Source organism: Armigeres subalbatus, chromosome 1, assembly GCF_024139115.2.
Source record: "Armigeres subalbatus isolate Guangzhou_Male chromosome 1, GZ_Asu_2, whole genome shotgun sequence".
In the NCBI taxonomy this organism is placed as follows: domain Eukaryota; kingdom Metazoa; phylum Arthropoda; class Insecta; order Diptera; family Culicidae; genus Armigeres; species Armigeres subalbatus.
The window spans coordinates 222,706,325-222,722,564 of record NC_085139.1 but is presented as its reverse complement, the minus strand read 5'-3'; the positions used below and the strand labels follow the sequence as shown (position 1 = coordinate 222,722,564).

The window sequence follows — 16,240 nt, the reverse complement described above, 5'->3', positions numbered from 1 at the left end:
GCAAGCCCTTGAATGCTGAGAACCCTGCACTGGAGAAGCTGATGTTATGTTCGTTACTTGGGAATTAAATAACGAAAGGGAAGGCCATATGCACTGTCATCATAGATAGAACATTGCGGCGGTTGCCCGAATGCATAATGTTGGACGAAAATGGGATGTGTTCCCATTTCCCACGAGCTGCGATCCAGTACTTATGGTTCGGTGTCAGATATCGCATATCATACTGAGAATATGCCGGCTTACAAGCATTTGTCCCTTTTTGGAAGCAAGTGGAGTATGGCATGACATTGGGTGTGTTGTAATTGAACTGTCAAATTCCAACTGTTCTGGATGAAAAAATAAGGCAATGGTAAATAATTCCGAATTTTTAATTTGAAATAGAGAAACCGTTCCCATTTCTAATCTCACCATCGTAAATGTAAACAAGTTACTCGAGAAGAAAATGTGAAAGAACTTCGATCTCATTCAATAGCCTTCTACATTTTTTTAATAATGATATTTAATTTGAAAGTTCATTGAAGTTTTTCAAGGTTTCACGTATAAAAACTATTGATATAAACCAAATATGTAAATGCCGTTTTCATCAATCGCATACATGGCTAAGTCACATAATCTAAATCGAGATAATAATTACCAGAGCTATTCTCAAATAAAGCCCATTATTCCACCAAAATGACTACTCAAAGTATCTCATTAAAGTTGTAAAATTTACTCGTAAAAATTAAATCCCCTCTTACAGAAACAACGATAAATTTTCCAACTAATATAAAAATACTGAGAGGTTCTTCAATTTATGCAGTCAGCAGAGAGTCTAAATACAGTAGGAACATAGGTCAGTCATGATATGTATTTTTTTGTTTCGAATAAAGAACTACAAAGAAAATATACGAAAAATTAATAGCATATAAACCATTAAAGAAAATTAAACTATTTTTTTGATAGCAATGCAATTTATCTTCCATACTTTATAAGTAGGCATGTTATTCCATTGGGCGCCAATCTATTCTGGAATGTTAATCAGTAGAAAAACGTCGTTTGTTCATCGCCTAATTTCAAACAAAATAATTGAACCGTCATTATTTTTGTCTCCCGGCGGCTTTTTGGTCCCCCCAAAATCACGTCACAGCGTTGACAATGGTGTTCAGTTGTCACTTTTCCGAAATTGAACCATTTTTCTGAATTACGCATTCTGTACGTGTTTACGTCGCGCAGTAGCTTCTGGCGGCGGGCGATGAGCCGTGTCGAACGAAAGTGCAAGTGTGCGACACACCTCTCGCCCTCCGCCTCAGTCAGACCCTGCTGGTGGTGTGAAAACTTACCCAAATTCCATGAGTCATTCAAGTTGATCTGAAAAGAAAACAGAAGCAAACACGTCGATTAGGGATCGGTGAGTAACGAATAAGTGTACGATCAGCGTTATGTTCTAGAAACAAAGAGAGTTGTTGCCCCATAAATTTGTTGCGTTAATCTTCGATCCCGCTGGTTGAGGATGGATAGGATGGATACGGCACGATGAATGACGAAAAGAATGTGGCGCTGCGGTTATTGCGATATGCCGAAAATTTCGTTTGACGAGAGCCCTCCGGCGCTTATTTTCAGTGAATTCACAACACTCTCGATGTTATTTATTGGGACTCGGAGCGACCGACATGGATGGGGCGGCAAAGGCACGTGTGGTGCGCTATGAGACGTGTTTTGAGAATGAACGATCAAAGAGGATCGATCAGTGCACCACGGCTTGTACGTTTTGGGGTGCACCTGCTCCCCTCTAAATTCTGCCATTGACTTTGGGTGTTACGTAAAAATCGCAAATGGTGGAGAGATAATCACGATAATGTGAGCGCATGTGTGGAGATACTTTTGAAAGTAAACACACTGCTGATTGACGCGCAATTTATCTTTTTTGGCGCACGGTTTGATTGTGTTCTAGACAGCAGATAAACATCTGCAGCAAAGAAGTAAAAAAAATCAATTGATTATCTCAAATCTATTTTTAGAGTGTAGATTAATGAAGATTACGGCCACTTTATTTCAATTCTGGTAATAGATTTTTTTTCATATCTCAAGAAGGATTCGAAACAAAATACCTAGGTACTTGTGCAAGATTTTGTGCATTGCACAGAACTGAAAATGGCTTATAAAACACAGTCGGTGAATTTGCAAAATGACATTTAACAGCTATAAACAGAACATCTTTCTCAAGATCGTTTTTGGTCCTTTCAGAAATGAAGTTATTCTTGTTTTGGATATAAAGCCACAAAAATTCACTATCGTGATTGTGAGTCAGCCTCAATAAAGAAATAATAGAAGTCGACCAAAAATTGAGAAATTATGTAAGAAATTTCCCCACTTGAGAGAACTTCTTATGTGATAGGATTGGTAAATAGGATCAAGTCCTGACGAGCATGACATTCATTGGTGAGGGGTTCAACTCGAAGACATCATCGTGTTCACGAGCCGACGGAACAACATTAGCAACGATCTTTACCGAATCTAACGAAGCTCCGTAGGTACGTGCTCGCAGCAAAGTGCTGGATAAGGTTAGTGGAAAATCGGAGAAGAGCTCCAAAAGACTTTATCCTTCCACAGTAGCTCAACAATACCGCGTTAGAGACAAGCAACGTGGCAAGAGGGCAGGCCCAATTCATGCCATCCGATCTCCGCTGTCGGAGAGCAAGGGCGGCAATCAGTTGAATGGTTCCTGGTCGGCAGGAAGAGTTCACTGAGTTTTAAATGAATACCAACATTTCGAAAATTATTCACACTTTCGGTATTCTGAATTCATTTTTAGTGAATTCACTCAAATTCAGAACATTTTTCAACTATTCTGCTGTTTTTTAGAATGAATTATTTTCAATATTGTGCCTTTCTAATCACTAACGTCAACAAACTCAAAGTCGGCATTGTATGAGCTAATTTTACTAGAGGTTTCAGTCGCCTTGATAGAGAATATTTAAATTCAATACAATTATATAAAAATCGATCTATGCAAACTATAGAGCACTGCACCGACTGCTTTGTCTCTTTCTCACTTTCTCACTAAATTGACATTTACTAGCCTTCAACTACTTCAACTTTCTCGTTGCATCTCTTCTCGCATTTCGTTCAGTTTCAGCGATTTTCATCTCAATTTGCGCCTTCTCGAAATCCGCTTCCATCTCCCGTTTTTTTGCTTTTCCAACTGCTGGCGCATTTCGAACAGCTTTTATTAAAGTTTACAGCCAGTTCGGAAGCAAAATCCTTACCATTTTCGAGTTTTTTCAACTTCTTTGGAAGCTCGTTTAATGGTTCCAAAGGTTCCAAGGTTAGTCTTTCCACCATACTCCTGACAGAACACAGAAACGTCTTTGACTCCAGTCGCGAAGACAGCTCGGCCAAAAAGAAACTTCTGCTGACAATTAGCATTAGCATTAGCATTAGCATTGAGCAATTCGCACAAATTCGTAGGTGGTACAAGCCAAGAACCCCGGTGGGAACTATGGTCGTATGCTGACAGGGAAGGGGGGGTTTGCTCCTCTCCGGAGGTGCAAATCTTATTGAGCGTCTGTTCTCCATGTCAGGATCGGCTCACAACAGCGTCTGTTCCCCATGTTAGGGGCGGCTGATCATCGTCCGAGTGCCAGCGAGGGACTCTAAGTGAAACTGTGCACCATGGTCCACCGGAAATAAGGAGGAATGGTCCTCCGGAAATTTAGGAGGTTTGGTGTCAGGCCCTGCAAGCCAGCCTTTAAAAATCATAAGCAACGAACAATCAACAAGAGAGTACGGACCGGAACCATCGGCGAAGACCACTGCGACGAAAAGGGACTAGCGATTGGAAACTCGGTTCGTGGAACTGCAAATCTCTCAACTTCATCGGGAGCACACGCATACTCGCCGATGTGCTCAAGGACCGTGGATTCGGCATCGTAGCGCTGCAGAAGGTTTGTTGGAAGGGATCAATGGTGCGAACGTTTAGAGGTAATCATACCATCTACCAGAGCTGCGGCAACACACACGAGCTGGGAACAGCTTTCATAGTGATGGGCGATATGCAAAGGCGCGTGATCGGGTGGTGGCAAATGCTGGCTAAAACGTACCATTGGTACTTCGCGTATCTGAAGGAATAAAATAGACCCCATCTCGCGGTCCTTAGCCTCTTACCCAGCAACTCCTATCCCTACCTCCCCGCGGTGCTGGCCGGGATACGAGCAACCTTAGGGAAGATCGGGTAACCAACCCCGATGGGAACTATGGTCGTATGCTGACAGAGGTGCAAATCTTATTGAGCGTCTGTTCTCCATGTCAGGATCGGCTCACAACAGCGTCTGTTCTCCATGTTAGGGGCGGCTGATCATCGTCCGAGTGCCAGCGAGGGACTCTAAGTGAAACTATGCACCATGGTCCACCGGAAATAAGGAGAAATGGTCCTCTGGAAATTTAGGGGGTTTGGTGTCAGGCCCTGCAAGCCAGCCAAAAAAAAAACTCACGCAACGAACAATCAACAAGAGAGTACGGACCGGAACCATCGGCGAAGACTACTGCGACGAAAAGGGACTAGCGATTGAAAACTCGGTTCGTGGAACTGCAAATCTCTCAACTTCATCGGGAGCACATGCATACTCGCCGATGTGCTCAAGGACCGTGGATTCGGCATCGTAGCGCTGCAGGAGGTTTGTTGGAAGGGATCAATGGTGCGAACGTTTAGAGGTAATCATACCATCTACCAGAGCTGCGGCAACACACACGAGCTGGGAACAGCTTTCATAGTGATGGGCGATATGCAAAGGCGCGTGATCGGGTGGTGGCCGATCAATGAAAGAATGTGCAGGTTGAGGATCAAAGGCCGGTTCTTCAACTGCAGCATAATCAACGTCCATAGCCCACACTCCGGAAGCACTGATGATGATAAGGACGCATTCTACGCGCAGCTGGAACGTGAGTACGACAGCTGCCCAAGCCACGACGTCAAAATCATCATAGGAGATCTGAACGCTCAGGTTGGCCAAGAGGAGGAGTTTAGACCGACTATTGGAAAGTTCAGCGCTCACCGGCTGACGAACGAAAACGGCCTACGACTAATTGATTTCGCCGCCTCCAAGAATATGGCCATTCGCAGCACCTACTTCCAACACAGCCTCCCGTATCAGCGGTACACCTGGAGGTCGCCACTGCAGACAGAATCACAAATCGACCACGTTCTGATTGATGGACGGCACTTCTCCGACATTATCGACGTCAGGACATATCGTGGCGCTAACATCGACTCTGACCACTATCTGGTGATGGTTAAACTGCGCCCAAAACTATCCGTCATCAACAATGTTCGGTACCGACGACCGCCGCGGTACGACCTAGAGCGACTGAAGCAACCTGATGTCGCCACTGCATACGCGCAGCATCTCGAGGCAGCGTTGCCGGAAGAGGGTGAGCTCGACGGGGCCCTCTCAAGGACTGCTGGAATACAGTCGAAGCAGCCATTAACGATGCTGCGGAGAACAACGTCGGGTATATGGGTCGAAGTCGACGGAACGATTGGTTCGACAAAGAGTGCAGACAGATTCTGGAGGAGAAGGACGCAGCGCGGGCGGTCGCGCTGCAGCAAGGTACCCGGCAGAACGTGGAACGTTATAGACGGAAGCGGAGACAGCAGACCCGCCTTTTTCAGGAGAAGAAACGCCGCCTGGAAGAAGCGGAGTGCGAGGAGATGGAACAGCTGTGCCGTTCTCAAGATACACGCAAGTTCTATCAGAAGCTCAACGCATCCCGCAAAGGCTTCGTGCCGCGAGCCGAAATGTGCCGGGATAAGGATGGGAGCATCTTGACGGACGAACGTGTGGTGATCGAAAGGTGGAAGCAGCACTACGAGGAACATCTGAATGGCGCTGAGAGTACAGGCAATGAAAGTCAAGGCAGCGGAGGAGATGACTACGTCAGTTCAGCGGACGATGGAAGCCAACCAGCCCCCACCTTGAGGGAAGTTAAGGATGCCATTCAACAGCTAAAGACCAATAAAGCAGCTGGTAAGGATGGTATCGGAGCTGAGCTCATCAAGATGGGCCCGGAAAAGCTGGCCACTTGCCTGCACAAACTGATAGTCAGAATCTGGGAAAACGAACAGCTACCGGAGGAGTGGAAGGAAGGGGTTATATGCCCCATCTACAAGAAAGGCGACAAACTGGAGTGTGAGAACTTTCGAGCGATCACCATCCTTAATGCCGCCTACAAAGTGATATCCCAGATCATCTTCCGTCGTCTGTCACCATTTGTGAACGAGTTCGTGGGAAGTTATCAAGCCGGCTTCGTTGACGGCCGCTCGACAACGGACCAGATCTTTACTGTACGGCAAATCCTTCAAAATGCCGTGAATACCAGGTCCCAACGCACCATCTGTTCGTTGATTTCAAGGCGACATACGACAGTATAGACCGCGTAGAGCTATGGATAATTATAGACGAGAACAGCTTCCCTGGGAAGCTTACCAGACTGATCAAAGCAACGATGGATGATGTGCAAAACTGTGTGAAGAACTCGGGCGAACACTCCAGTTCGTTCGAATCGCGCCGGGGACTAAGACAAGGTGATGGACTTTCGTGCCTGTTGTTCAACATTGCGCTAGAAGGTGTCATGCGGAGAGCCGGGTGTAACAGCCGGGGTACGATTTTCAACAGATCCAGTCAATTTATTTGCTTCGCGGATGACATGGACATTGTCGGCCGAACATTTGCAAAGGTGGCCGAACTGTACACCCGCCTGAAACGTGAAGCAACAAAAGTTGGACTGGTGGTGAATGCGTCAAAGACAAAGTACATACTTGTGGGCAGAACTGAGCGCGACAGGGTCCGCCTGGGAAGCAGTGTTACGATAGACGGGGATACCTTCGAGGTGGTCGAGGAATTCGTCTACCTCGGATCCTTGCTAACGGCTGACAACAACGTTAGTCGTGAAATACGAAGGCGCATCATCTGTGGAAGTCGGGCCTACTACGGGCTCCAGAAGAAACTGCGGTCGAAAAAGATTCGCCACCGCACCAAATGTGTCATGTACAAGACGTTAATAAGACCGGTAGTCCTCTACGGACATGAAACATGGACAATGCTCGAGGAGGACTTGCAAGCACTCGGAGTATTCGAGAGACGGGTGCTTAGGACCATCTTTGGCGGTGTACAAGAAGACGGTGTGTGGCGGCGAAGAATGAACCATGAGCTCGCCCAGCTCTACGGCGAACCCAGTATCCAGAAGGTAGCTAAAGCCGGAAGGGTACGATGGGCAGGGCATGTTGCAAGAATGCCGGACAGCAACCCTGCAAAGATGGTGTTCGCTTCCGATCCGGCAGGTGCGAGACGACGTGGAGCGCAGCGAGCGAGATGGGCAGACCAGGTGCAGAACGACTTGGCGAGCGTGGGGCGTATTCGAGGATGGAGAGATGCGGCCTCGAACCGTGTATTGTGGCGTCAAATTGTTCATTCAGTGTTATCTGTATAGATGTAGACTAAATAAATGAAATGAACAAGCCAAGAATATTGTATGAGAATAGCATCACTTTCATCCGTTACCACAGATATAACATCGATCTCAACGTTCCGGCTAGAAATACTCGACGTGCAGAATTCCTTCGTCTTCCTGTTCATCGTACTGTTTTCGGGCGAACCAACCCTTTCAATGCTTGTTGTCGTCGTTTTAACGAAGTGCCAGCGAAATTTGATTTTAATTTGTCTAAGTTGATGTTTAGAAATAGGATTCATGAATGATTTCATCTGTCTTTGCAACCTGTTTGAAGACTAGTAGAAATAAATATATAAATATTGATTTGGGACTAATCACTATCTCTTAGATGGAAGCAATGTACCCTCCAATAGTCGAGATCTGTCCTGGTCACGTCCTTGCGAATGCTGAGGAAGGGGAAGGATGGTTAGTTGGACACCTACTTAAGAAAGATGCAGAGAACTCTACGACCTCTCATATGTGCCACGGGAGGTTTTGGAATTGTATGGAAGGTTATAACAGTAGGAATCGTTTTGGCAGAACGTGAAACAGAGAAAGAACTAAGATCGAAATACTGTCAAATGTTTTCAGAATTTTCCTAATTTGGATTTCATTGAGTTATTATAAATTTTTAAGATTGACGACTAAATTGCATAGCGTAGAGAAATACAATAATTATTTTCTATTCCATCATTCATTTATTTAGTTTACATCTGAACAGATAACACTGAATCAACAATTTGACGCCACAATACACGGTTCGAGGCCGCATCTCTCCATCCTCGAATGCGCCCCACGCTCGCCAAGTCGTTTTGCACCTGGTCTGCCCATCTCGCTCGCTGCGCTCCACGCCGTCTCGTACCTGCCGGATCGGAAGCGAACACCATCTTTGCAGGGTTGCTGTCCGGCATTCTTGCAACATGTCCTGCCCATCGTACCCTTCCGGCTTTAGCTACCTTCTGGATACTGGGTTCGCCGTAGAGTTGGGCGAGTTCATGGTTCATTCTTCGCCGCCACACACCGTCTTCTTGCACACCGCCAAAGATGGTCCTAAGCACCCGTCTCTCGAATACTCCGAGTGCTTGCAAGTCCTCCTCGAGCATTGTCCATGTTTCATGTCCGTAGAGGACAACCGGTCTTATAAGCGTCTTGTACATGACACATTTGGTGCGGTGGTGAATCTTTTTCGACCGCAGTTTCTTCTGGAGCCCGTAGTAGGCCTGACTTCCCCAGATGATGCACCTTCGTATTTCACGACTAACGTTGTTGTCAGCCGTTAGCAAGGATCCGAGGTAGACGAATTCCTCGACCACCTCGAAGGTATCCCCGTCTATCGTAACACTGCTTCCCAGGCGGGCCCTGTCGCGCTCGGTTCCGCCCACAAGCATGTACTTTGCCTTTGACGCATTCACCACCAGTCCAACTTTTGTTGCTTCACGTTTCAGGCGGGTGTACAGTTCTGCCACCATTGCAAATGTTCGGCCGACAATGTCCATGTCATCCGCGAAGCAAATAAATTGACTGGATCTGTTGAAAATCGTACCCCGGCTGTTACACCCGGCTCTCCGCATGACACCTTCTATCGCAATGTTGAACAACAGGCATGAAAGTCCATCACCTTGTCTTAGTTCCCGGCGCGATTCGAACGAATTGGAGTGTTCGCCCGAAATCTTCACACAGTTTTGCACACCATCCACCGTTGCTTTGATCAGTCTGGTAAGCTTCCCAGGGAAGCTGTTCTCGTCCATAATTTTCCATAGCTCTACGCGGTCTATACTGTCGTATGCCGCCTTGAAATCAACGAACAGATGGTGCGTTGGGACCTGGTATTCACGGCATTTTTGAGGGATTTGCCGTACAGTAAAGATCTGGTCCGTTGTCGAGCGGCCGTCAACGAAGCCGGCTTGATAACTTCCCACGAACTCGTTCACTAATGGTGACAGACGACGGAAGATGATCTGGGATATCACTTTGTAGGCGGCATTAAGGATGGTGATCGCTCGAAAGTTCTCACACTCCAGCTTGTCGCCTTTCTTGTAGATGGGGCATATAACCCCTTCCTTCCACTCCTCCGGTAGCTGTTCAGTTTCCCAGATTCTGACTATCAATTTATGCAGGCAAGTGGCTAGCTTTTCCGGGCCCATCTTGATGAGCTCAGCTCCGATACCATCCTTACCAGCTGCTTTATTGGTCTTTAGCTGTTGGATGGCAACTTCCCTCAAGGTGGGGGCTGGTTGGCTTCCATCGTCCGCTGAACTGACGTAGTCATCTCCTCCGCTGCCTGTACTCTCAGCGCCATTCAAATGTTCCTCGTAGTGCTGCTTCCACCTTTCGATCACCACACGTTCGTCCGTCAAAATGCTCCCATCCTTATCCTGGCACATTTCGGCTCGCGGCACGAAGCCTTTGCGGAATGCGTTGAGCTTCTGGTAGAACTTGCGTGTTTCTTGAGAACGGCACAGCTGTTCCATCTTCTCGCACTCCGCTTCTTCCAGGCGGCGTTTCTTCTCCTGAAAAAGGCGGGACTGCTGTCTCCGCTTCCGTCTATAACGTTCCACGTTCTGCCGGGTACCTTGCTGCAGCGCGACCGCCCGCGCTGCGTCCTTCTCCTCCAGAATCTGTCCGCACTCGCACCAATCGTTCCGTCGACTTCGACCCATATACCCAACGTTGTTCTCCGCGGCGTCGTTAAAGGCTGCTTTGACTGTATTCCAGCAGTCCTCAAGAGGGGCCCCATCGAGCTCACCCTCTTCCGGCAACGCTGCCTCGAGATGCTGCGCGTATGCAGTAGCGACATCAGGTTGCTTCAGTCGCTCTAGGTCGTACCGCGGTGGTCGTCGGTACCGAACATTGTTGATGACGGATAGTTTTGGGCGGAGTTTAACCATCACCAGATAGTGGTCAGAGTCGATGTTAGCGCCACGATATGTCCTGACGTCGATAATGTCGGAGAAGTGCCGTCCATCAAGCAGAACGTGGTCGATTTGTGATTCTGTCTGCAGTGGTGATCTCCAGGTGTACCGATACGGGAGGCTGTGTTGGAAGTAGGTGCTGCGAATGGCCATATTCTTGGAGGCGGCGAAATCAATTAGTCGTAGGCCGTTTTCGTTCGTCAGCCGGTGAGCGCCGAACTTTCCAATAGTCGGTCTAAACTCCTCCTCTTGGCCACCCTGAGCGTTTGAATCTCCTATGATGATTTTGACGTCGTGGCTTGGGCAGCTGTCGTACTCACGTTCCAGCTGCGCGTAGAATGCGTCCTTATCATCATCAGTGCTTCCGGAGTGTGGGCTATGGACGTTGATTATGCTGAAGTTGAAGAACCGGCCTTTGATCCTCAACCTGCACATTCTTTCATTGCTCGGCCACCACCCGATCACGCGCCTTTGCATATCGCCCATCACTATGAAAGCTGTTCCCAGCTCGTGTGTGTTGCCGCAGCTCTGGTAGATGGTATGATTACATATAAACGTTCGCACCATTGATCCCTTCCAACAAACCTCCTGCAGCGCTACGATGCCGAATCCACGGTCCTTGAGCACATCGGCGAGTATGCATGTGCTCCTGATGAAGTTGAGATATTTGCAGTTCCACGGACCGAGTTTTCAATCGCTAGTCCCTTTTCGTCGCAGTAGTCTTCGCCGATGGTTCCGGTCCGTACTCTTGTTGATTGTTCGTTGCGTGAGTTTTTTTTGGCTGGCTTGCAGGGCCTGACACCAAACCCCTAAATTTCCAGAGGACCATTTCTCCCTATTTCCGGTGGACCATGGTGCATAGTTTCACTTTAGAGTCCCTCGCTGGCACTCGGACGATGATCAGCCGCCCCTAACATGGAGAACAGACGCTGTTGTGAGCCGATCCTGACATGGAGAACAGACGCTCAATAAGATTTGCACCTCCGAGAGGAGCAAACCCCCTTCCCTGTCAGCATACGACCATAGTTCCCATCGGGGTTGGTTACCCGATCTTCCCTAAGGTTGCTCGTATCCCGGCCAGCACCGCGGGGAGGTAGGGATAGGAGTTGCTGGGTAAGAGGCTAAGGACCGCGAGATGGGGTCTATTTTATTCCTTCAGATACGCGAAGTACCAATGGTACGCTTTACCCAGCATTTGCCGTGCCCTCTGCTCGGGATACACTTCGATAAACTCTGTAAGAAATATCCCCATGTTAGGCATGATTAAACATAACGTTTACATATTCTTCGATTTACTTATTAGTACATACCCTATACTTTCGTATGAATTAGAAAAAATGTAGATGCTTAATTTTTCGATGCATAGCCTCATAGTGTAAAGTCGTAGGGAGCTTAAGACCATGCACTTAGCGCTCGAGCGGACCGATAAGGGCCCAAAACGCAATAGAAACTCACCCAGTAGCGAGCACGCGCCACCCAATAATGCTAAAAGCTTCGCCAGAACGGAAGGCAAATTCAGCCCGATCAGAATCTGCAAAGTTGTTTAGGGAACTTTTGCAAAACGCAGACCTTGAATGTGTCTGTACTGCTTTACTACTTCTGAGTTCTGACACAGTTAGCAAATGTTGTGGAAGCTTCATACACTGTGTGGGCAGTGCAGTGACCACTCTTGGTCAGAAAACGTTGCGCTGATCCCCAGTGTGTAAGAAAATCCTTTGCCTATTTAGAAATGCAAAAGTGTTCACCCAGTATGTCTCGTTGATGATTCAACGAAAGAATGAACATCGGCCATTCCTTCATTTTTTCGGAAACACATTGACAATTTCCTAGACAGGGACTATCGAACAGATAACTGCGCCCAAGTTGGGTCTTAATGTCCATTTCAACGAACATCTTCAAATCTGTACGCTTCTGATGATGGGATGGGATGGCTTTTCTCTTATTTGGAACTCCTCGAACTCTCTTCACTAGCAACGTTTTCTTCCTCTTCTATTCTGAGCTTTCATCTTCTTCGCAGGAATTTGCTTATTCGGGTGATTTTTCATTCAATTCTTATCCTACTCCACTGCCTTTGTCATCTTGAGCATTGTTTCTTTACTCCTCTCGGAGGTCCTTCGTAGCTTTTAGTAGGGAAAGCACCTGTCTAGCATACGGGGGTGCGGGTTCAGGGTATACCCCGTTAGGCATAAGTACGTTAGGCATAAGGACGATAGGCATAAGTACGTTAGGCATAATGGACGTTAGGCATAACGGACGTCAGGCATAATGTACGTTAGGCATAATGGACGTTAGGCATAAAACGACCCAAAGAATAGCCTATGACATAAAGAAGGCAGAATTATGCCAAACGTCCTTTATGCCTAACGTACATTATGCCTAACGTCCATTATGCCTAACGTCCATTATGCCTATCGTACTTATGCCTAACGTCCTTATGCCTAACGTACTTATGCCTAACGTCGCGGACCCGCGGGTTCAAACCCCATCGAAGGAAAATCTTTTACATGTTGTGCAATTGCACAAATCGTGTTTTCAAACATAGTAATTATTTACACCCACCCTATGCAGATTCCCAAACAAACGGTTCAAATAGCATCTACATAACACAAACATTTTGAATCATTGATACTTCACAAACCCTTCCAAAAACCAAACTCCACAATTTATCACTTAGCACATCTTTCGAGATATGCTCTATTAATAAGTTAATAGCAGCATGCGAAGAAAATCGTAAAACCCCAAACCATGGAAATAGCCACATACTCCGAGCTGTGTCCTCAATCTACAGAAAACCGGAATGTTCATAAGAATTAAAAATTTATGTTATGACTTATGACAGTTGTCTCTCTCCGGAGACTAGATTTAGAATGCCGATGTCCCATCGCCTCTCGGTAGTGCGGTGGCTGGTGACTGCCGATGTCTACCGAGCATCGTCGGTGCTCATTCGACATACGAGTGCGCAAAAGATGTTCGGTGCTGCTCATGTTTCCGATTCCAGAAAAAAAAACAGAACTGATTCACACCCAACAAACCACAAGTCGCAAGTGCAACGTCCGTTTTACATTAAAATTTATGGGCAATGATTGGTATCTCTCGCTAGCCGCACACACATACGCGCTTGCCGTCGCTCATCAGACTTGGACATTGCGGGGAGCAGTCTAATGGAAAATTGATATGCGTGTTCGAACGACTTCCGAGCTAATCAGTGTTTTCAAGCGTGACGACAAATGGCGCCTCTGTTGGTGCTATAAGTCTCATTACGATTCATAAGTCGCGAAATGAAATATTACTTCGTATAAAAACATTACAAGCACCCTAGATGAGATTTGGATTTGATCATATTATAACAACGACCTTCAGTAAACCAAGAAAACCGCAGGCAGGTGCGTGCTGTATCGATTGCTTGGCAGCAAAACCCAGTTCCTTATTTATCATGCAATAATTCCTACTTTCAAAACGGATTCGAGCCTTACGGTTTTTTTCCTCCGAATAATTCTATTTCGATGTGTATACTTATAGATGGACTTAGTAATACTACACCTATCGATTGTATATCTTTCTAGCTAATGAGGCAAAGTGCTGGGGGAGAGGGCACGTGGATTGTGGAATACGAATATATTTACAACCTTGCATGTCTCAGAACCGTTTTGGCGCAATGCTTCAACTTCTGTCTATTGGAGGGAAAAATATCACGAAACAGAACACCGTACACGCCAACACTTTCCTCGAAAGTAGAGTTATTAAGGTAGGTGAAGTCGTGGCAGCAGCGGTACTACTGAAAAGGAATCAACCGGTCTACCGGTTCGGCAAAGTCAGTTCTATACGTTCTGGTTTTTATTTTTGGAATACAAAACATACAACGAACCATATCGTATACCTGAGCGGCAACGATCGACTGAGACGTGATTAAATTTTACTATCTTGCCCGGTGAGCAAAATAAAAAGGAACGGTTTCTGAAACCGTAGACTGGGTGGTTTTCTGAAGAATCAATACCGTGAAATGCAATTCTTACGATTCTACATTCGGCGTGCAAAATACAGCAACATGCTTTTGTCGCGTGAATCCACATCAAAATTGACGGACAGACTGATGAACCACGCTATGGTTGTACCCTTAATTGATATATACAAAGAAGATTGGGAAAGCACTGGGTTGACGTATATAAATATAATAATTAACTTCCGTTCGTTGCATTTATTTTGGTCGGGATGATTGCTAGTAGTTGGTTCGAGTTGAACGCAAAAATTACATTCAGTAGAATGATATTCTATTGAAATGAAATTTGAAGCAAAATTTCAATACCATCTAATCTCACTTATTTATAACAGATAATAAAACTTAGTCAGTAATTTCCGATACCGGAGCTTAAGGCAAAGAAAAGCTACGGCCAAGGCTTTCGCTCAGATCTAAGTGAAACAAAAATATTTTGAATGTCATAAATAGACACAAGAATAAGTGCTCTCTTGTGTATTGGTGTTGAGTTTTTTTTAAGAATATTTCTGAACACAAATTATTTTAAAAAAATCCAAGGATTTGAGGAAAATATTCACAGTAACTAAATTTAACAGTTAACATATGTTATGATGAGAATTGTCCTATGATCTGCACGGACTCATGCTCTTAGTGGACCGGATGAGGCAAGATTTGATAGGCATGTGGATCTACGAAGAGAAGCAGTTGCTGACTGAATACGTCGGCGTATCATCGTAGGAGAGATTGCATCATTATGGCTATAATAATGAAAGGGGGAAGATACGTTCGGGAAGCATGGGTCTGGGTCATTTGGCATAAGGTCATTTGGAATAAAAGCCATTTGGCATAACGGACATTTGGCATAATTTGGAACTGTTAATAGGAAAGGGTTATTTGATGTATTTTTTCACATAGTTAGGGTAGATCGAGGATATGTTCTAATAGATCTAGACTGATGATAGACATTTTTCGGAAGGACAGACAAACGAAGCGGCAGAATTACTTCCGAAAAAGGGATCACATCCGTCATTGACTTATTTCAGGAAAACGCCTACATATAAAAATGATTCCCCTTTTCTCAATTCAATCAAACGCCCACTTTCAAAGAAGGAATCACATCAACTATTGCCTTATTCCAGGAAAATGCCTACATCCAAAGGTATTCTGGACAAACTTCTATTTTCATAAAAGGAATCACTTTTATTTTCGAAAAAGGGACCATTGCCTTCATCCGAGCAAGCGCCTTCTTTTAAAGAAGGAATTTCATACACCATTATTGCCTCAATCCAGGCAAGCGTCTACTATTAAAGAAAGGATCACATTCACCATTGCCTTATTTCGGGCACGCGCATACTTTTAAGTATCAGGTATCAGAACATCGGCTCAGGCGGCACGTTCTCCTATCAATAGGAGATTTGTGCCTCGCACTTCACAGCCGGTCGCATCATTTACCCGATGGGAGAGATAGGATTATGGAAGGGGCAGGGTTAAAGAAAATTAGGATATACAAAACAATACATATAAGAAAGGATTTATTTCATACAAACACCCCAACTGAAATGCGCGTATGAATAGTAACTGTTATGAATTCGTTTCTGCACCCCCGAAGGGAAACTGAGAACGAATTAGAATGTAAAAAATATTCAATTCATCTGCAATTTAGCCTTGTAAGACGGCATATTAGACGAAAGAATTTAGGAAGTTCTAGCGAATCTTTTCGAAAGAATCCGAGCAAAAACCTTTTGGAAACCATAGTTTACTGAAAAGTTTTGCAGTTTAAGGAAATTTAACGAGCCATTACTCACACTGAAAAAGACAGTCGATGTCGATATCCCTTTTCAGTAGGTTTGACTCTATTAACTCTCCACAAGTTCGCCAGAATTTTAGGATT

General features: G+C 45.6%; 1 protein-coding gene across 3 annotated transcripts in view; it reads right to left on the bottom strand.

Moving 5' to 3' along the window:
* LOC134205817 (uncharacterized) overlaps positions 1-16,240 on the bottom strand; it is a 167,462-nt gene that overhangs the window by 91,182 nt on the left and 60,040 nt on the right. For all 3 annotated transcript variants that reach the window (XM_062681423.1, XM_062681424.1, XM_062681425.1), the window contains exon 3: positions 1,320-1,347. The gene's annotated coding sequence lies outside the window, so the exon portion shown is untranslated. The remainder of the gene's footprint in view (positions 1-1,319; positions 1,348-16,240) is intronic.